Below are 6,010 nucleotides of genomic sequence, written 5' to 3'. Positions count from 1 at the left end.
CTGTTATAGTCCTCATCCCTCCCGACTCACAGCAGGTAACTAACACACCTGACCTACCTCACCTGTTATAGTCCCATCCCTCCTGACTCACAGCAGGTAACTAACACACCTGACCTACTTCACCTGTTATAGTCCCCATCCCTCCTGACTCACAGCAGGTAACTAACACACCTGACCTACCTCACCTGTTATAGTCCCCATCCCTCCTGACTCACAGCAGGTAACTAACACACCTGACCTACCTCACCTGTTATAGTCCCCATCCCTCCTGACTCACAGCAGGTAACTAACCCACCTGACCTACCTCACCTGTTATAGTCCCATCCCTCCTGACTCACAGCAGGTAACTAACACACCTGACCTACCTCACCTGTTATAGTCCCCATCCCTCCTGACTCACAGCAGGTAACTAACACACCTGACCTACCTCACCTGTCATAGTCCCATCCCTCCTGACTCACAGCAGGTAACTAACACACCTGACCTACCTCACCTGTTATAGTCCCCATCCCTCCTGACTCACAGCAGGTGACTAACACACCTGACCTACCTCACCTGTTATAGTCCCCATCCCTCCTGACTCACAGCAGGTAACTAACACACCTGACCTACCTCACCTGTTATAGTCCCATCCCTCCTGACTCACAGCAGGTAACTAACACACCTGACCTACCTCACCTGTTATAGTCCTCATCCCTACTTACTCACAGCAGGTAACTAACACACCTGACCTACCTCACCTGTTATAGTCCCCATTACTCCTGACTCACAGCAGGTAACTAACACACCTGACCTACCTCACCTGTTATAGTCCCCATTACTCCTGACTCACAGCAGGTAACTAACACACCTGACCTACCTCACCTGTTATAGTCCCCATCCCTCCTGACTCACAGCAGGTAACTAACACACCTGACCTACCTCACCTGTTATAGTCCCCATCCCTCCTGACTCACAGCAGGTAACTAACACACCTGACCTACCTCACCTGTTATAGTCCCCATCCCTCCTGACTCACAGCAGGTAACTAACACACCTGACCTACCTCACCTGTTATAGTCCCCATCCCTCCTGACTCACAGCAGGTAACTAACACACCTGACCTACATCACCTGTTATAGTCCCCATCCCTCCTTACTCACAGCAGGTAACTAACACACCTGACCTACCTCACCTGTTATAGTCCCATGCCTCCTGACTCACAGCAGGTAACTAACACACCTGACCTACCTCACCTGTTATAGTCCCCATCCCTCCTGACTCACAGCAGGTAACTAACACACCTGACCTACCTCACCTGTTATAGTCCCCATCCCTCCTGACTCACAGCAGGTAACTAACACACCTGAACTACCTCACCTGTTATAGTCCCCATCCCTCCTGACTCACAGCTGGTAACTAACACACCTGACCTACCTCACCTGTTATAGTCCCATCCCTCCTGACTCACAGCAGGTAACTAACACAGCTGACCTACCTCACCTGTTATAGTCCCCATCCCTCCTGACTCACAGCAGGTAACTAACACACCTGACCTACCTCACCTGTTATAGTCCTCATCCCTATTTACTCACAGCAGATAACTAACACACCTGACCTACCTCACCTGTTATAGTCCTCATCCCTCCCGACTCACAGCAGGTAACTAACACACCTGACCTACCTCACCTGTTATAGTCCCATCCCTCCTGACTCACAGCAGGTAACTAACACACCTGACCTACTTCACCTGTTATAGTCCCCATCCCTCCTGACTCACAGCAGGTAACTAACACACCTGACCTACCTCACCTGTTATAGTCCCCATCCCTCCTGACTCACAGCAGGTAACTAACACACCTGACCTACCTCACCTGTTATAGTCCCCATCCCTCCTGACTCACAGCAGGTAACTAACCCACCTGACCTACCTCACCTGTTATAGTCCCATCCCTCCTGACTCACAGCAGGTAACTAACACACCTGACCTACCTCACCTGTTATAGTCCCCATCCCTCCTGACTCACAGCAGGTAACTAACACACCTGACCTACCTCACCTGTCATAGTCCCATCCCTCCTGACTCACAGCAGGTAACTAACACACCTGACCTACCTCACCTGTTATAGTCCCCATCCCTCCTGACTCACAGCAGGTGACTAACACACCTGACCTACCTCACCTGTTATAGTCCCCATCCCTCCTGACTCACAGCAGGTAACTAACACACCTGACCTACCTCACCTGTTATAGTCCCATCCCTCCTGACTCACAGCAGGTAACTAACACACCTGACCTACCTCACCTGTTATAGTCCTCATCCCTACTTACTCACAGCAGGTAACTAACACACCTGACCTACCTCACCTGTTATAGTCCCCATCCCTCCTGACTCACAGCAGGTAACTAACACACCTGACCTACCTCACCTGTTATAGTCCCATCCCTCCTGACTCACAGCAGGTAACTAACACACCTGACCTACCTCACCTGTTATAGTCCCCATTACTCCTGACTCACAGCAGGTAACTAACACACCTGACCTACCTCACCTGTTATAGTCCCCATCCCTCCTGACTCACAGCAGGTAACTAACACACCTGACCTACCTCACCTGTTATAGTCCCATCCCTCCTGACTCACAGCAGGTAACTAACACACCTGACCTACCTCACCTGTTATAGTCCCCATCCCTCCTGACTCACAGCAGGTAACTAACACACCTGACCTACCTCACCTGTTATAGTCCCCATCCCTCCTGACTCACAGCAGGTAACTAACACACCTGACCTACATCACCTGTTATAGTCCCCATCCCTCCTGACTCACAGCAGGTAACTAACACACCTGACCTACCTCACTTGTTATAGTCCCCATCCCTCCTGACTCACAGCAGGTAACTAACACACCTGACCTACATCACCTGTTATAGTCCCCATCCCTCCTTACTCACAGCAGGTAACTAACACACCTGACCTACCTCACCTGTTATAGTCCCATCCCTCCTGACTCACAGCAGGTAACTAACACACCTGACCTACCTCACCTGTTATAGTCCCCATCCCTCCTGACTCACAGCAGGTAACTAACACACCTGACCTACCTCACCTGTTATAGTCCCATCCCTCCTTACTCACAGCAGGTAACTAACACACCTGACCTACCTCACCTGTTATAGTCCCATCCCTCCTGACTCACAGCAGGTAACTAACACACCTGACCTACCTCACCTGTTATAGTCCCCATCCCTCCTGACTCACAGCAGGTAACTAACACACCTGACCTACCTCACCTGTTATAGTCCCCATCCCTCCTGACTCACAGCAGGTAACTAACACACCTGAACTACCTCACCTGTTATAGTCCCCATCCCTCCTGACTCACAGCAGGTAACTAACACACCTGAACTACCTCACCTGTTATAGTCCCCATCCCTCCTGACTCACAGCTGGTAACTAACACACCTGACCTACCTCACCTGTTATAGTCCCATCCCTCCTGACTCACAGCAGGTAACTAACACACCTGACCTACCTCACCTGTTATAGTCCCCATCCCTCCTGACTCACAGCAGGTAACTAACACACCTGACCTACCTCACCTGTTATAGTCCTCATCCCTATTTACTCACAGCAGATAACTAACACACCTGACCTACCTCACCTGTTATAGTCCTCATCCCTCCCGACTCACAGCAGGTAACTAACACACCTGACCTACCTCACCTGTTATAGTCCCCATCCCTCCTGACTCACAGCAGGTAACTAACACACCTGACCTACTTCACCTGTTATAGTCCCCATCCCTCCTGACTCACAGCAGGTAACTAACACACCTGACCTACCTCACCTGTTATAGTCCCATCCCTCCTGACTCACAGCAGGTAACTAACACAGCTGACCTACCTCACCTGTTATAGTCCCCATCCCTCCTGACTCACAGCAGGTAACTAACACACCTGACCTACCTCACCTGTTATAGTCCTCATCCCTATTTACTCACAGCAGATAACTAACACACCTGACCTACCTCACCTGTTATAGTCCTCATCCCTCCCGACTCACAGCAGGTAACTAACACACCTGACCTACCTCACCTGTTATAGTCCCATCCCTCCTGACTCACAGCAGGTAACTAACACACCTGACCTACTTCACCTGTTATAGTCCCCATCCCTCCTGACTCACAGCAGGTAACTAACACACCTGACCTACCTCACCTGTTATAGTCCCCATCCCTCCTGACTCACAGCAGGTAACTAACACACCTGACCTACCTCACCTGTTATAGTCCCCATCCCTCCTGACTCACAGCAGGTAACTAACCCACCTGACCTACCTCACCTGTTATAGTCCCATCCCTCCTGACTCACAGCAGGTAACTAACACACCTGACCTACCTCACCTGTTATAGTCCCCATCCCTCCTGACTCACAGCAGGTAACTAACACACCTGACCTACCTCACCTGTCATAGTCCCATCCCTCCTGACTCACAGCAGGTAACTAACACACCTGACCTACCTCACCTGTTATAGTCCCCATCCCTCCTGACTCACAGCAGGTGACTAACACACCTGACCTACCTCACCTGTTATAGTCCCCATCCCTCCTGACTCACAGCAGGTAACTAACACACCTGACCTACCTCACCTGTTATAGTCCCATCCCTCCTGACTCACAGCAGGTAACTAACACACCTGACCTACCTCACCTGTTATAGTCCTCATCCCTACTTACTCACAGCAGGTAACTAACACACCTGACCTACCTCACCTGTTATAGTCCCCATCCCTCCTGACTCACAGCAGGTAACTAACACACCTGACCTACCTCACCTGTTATAGTCCCATCCCTCCTGACTCACAGCAGGTAACTAACACACCTGACCTACCTCACCTGTTATAGTCCCCATTACTCCTGACTCACAGCAGGTAACTAACACACCTGACCTACCTCACCTGTTATAGTCCCCATCCCTCCTGACTCACAGCAGGTAACTAACACACCTGACCTACCTCACCTGTTATAGTCCCATCCCTCCTGACTCACAGCAGGTAACTAACACACCTGACCTACCTCACCTGTTATAGTCCCCATCCCTCCTGACTCACAGCAGGTAACTAACACACCTGACCTACCTCACCTGTTATAGTCCCCATCCCTCCTGACTCACAGCAGGTAACTAACACACCTGACCTACATCACCTGTTATAGTCCCCATCCCTCCTGACTCACAGCAGGTAACTAACACACCTGACCTACCTCACTTGTTATAGTCCCCATCCCTCCTGACTCACAGCAGGTAACTAACACACCTGACCTACATCACCTGTTATAGTCCCCATCCCTCCTTACTCACAGCAGGTAACTAACACACCTGACCTACCTCACCTGTTATAGTCCCATCCCTCCTGACTCACAGCAGGTAACTAACACACCTGACCTACCTCACCTGTTATAGTCCCCATCCCTCCTGACTCACAGCAGGTAACTAACACACCTGACCTACCTCACCTGTTATAGTCCCCATCCCTCCTGACTCACAGCAGGTAACTAACACACCTGACCTACATCACCTGTTATAGTCCCCATCCCTCCTTACTCACAGCAGGTAACTAACACACCTGACCTACCTCACCTGTTATAGTCCCATCCCTCCTGACTCACAGCAGGTAACAAACACACCTGACCTACCTCACCTGTTATAGTCCCCATCCCTCCTGACTCACAGCTGGTAACTAACACACCTGACCTACCTCACCTGTTATAGTCCCATCCCTCCTGACTCACAGCAGGTAACTAACACACCTGACCTACCTCACCTGTTATAGTCCCCATCCCTCCTGACTCACAGCAGGTAACTAACACACCTGACCTACCTCACCTGTTATAGTCCTCATCCCTATTTACTCACAGCAGATAACTAACACACCTGACCTACCTCACCTGTTATAGTCCTCATCCCTCCCGACTCACAGCAGGTAACTAACACACCTGACCTACCTCACCTGTTATAGTCCCATCCCTCCT

Source organism: Salmo salar, chromosome ssa07 (genome assembly GCF_905237065.1).
Source record: "Salmo salar chromosome ssa07, Ssal_v3.1, whole genome shotgun sequence".
NCBI lineage: Eukaryota > Metazoa > Chordata > Actinopteri > Salmoniformes > Salmonidae > Salmo > Salmo salar.
Note: the sequence above shows the minus strand (reverse complement) of the source record.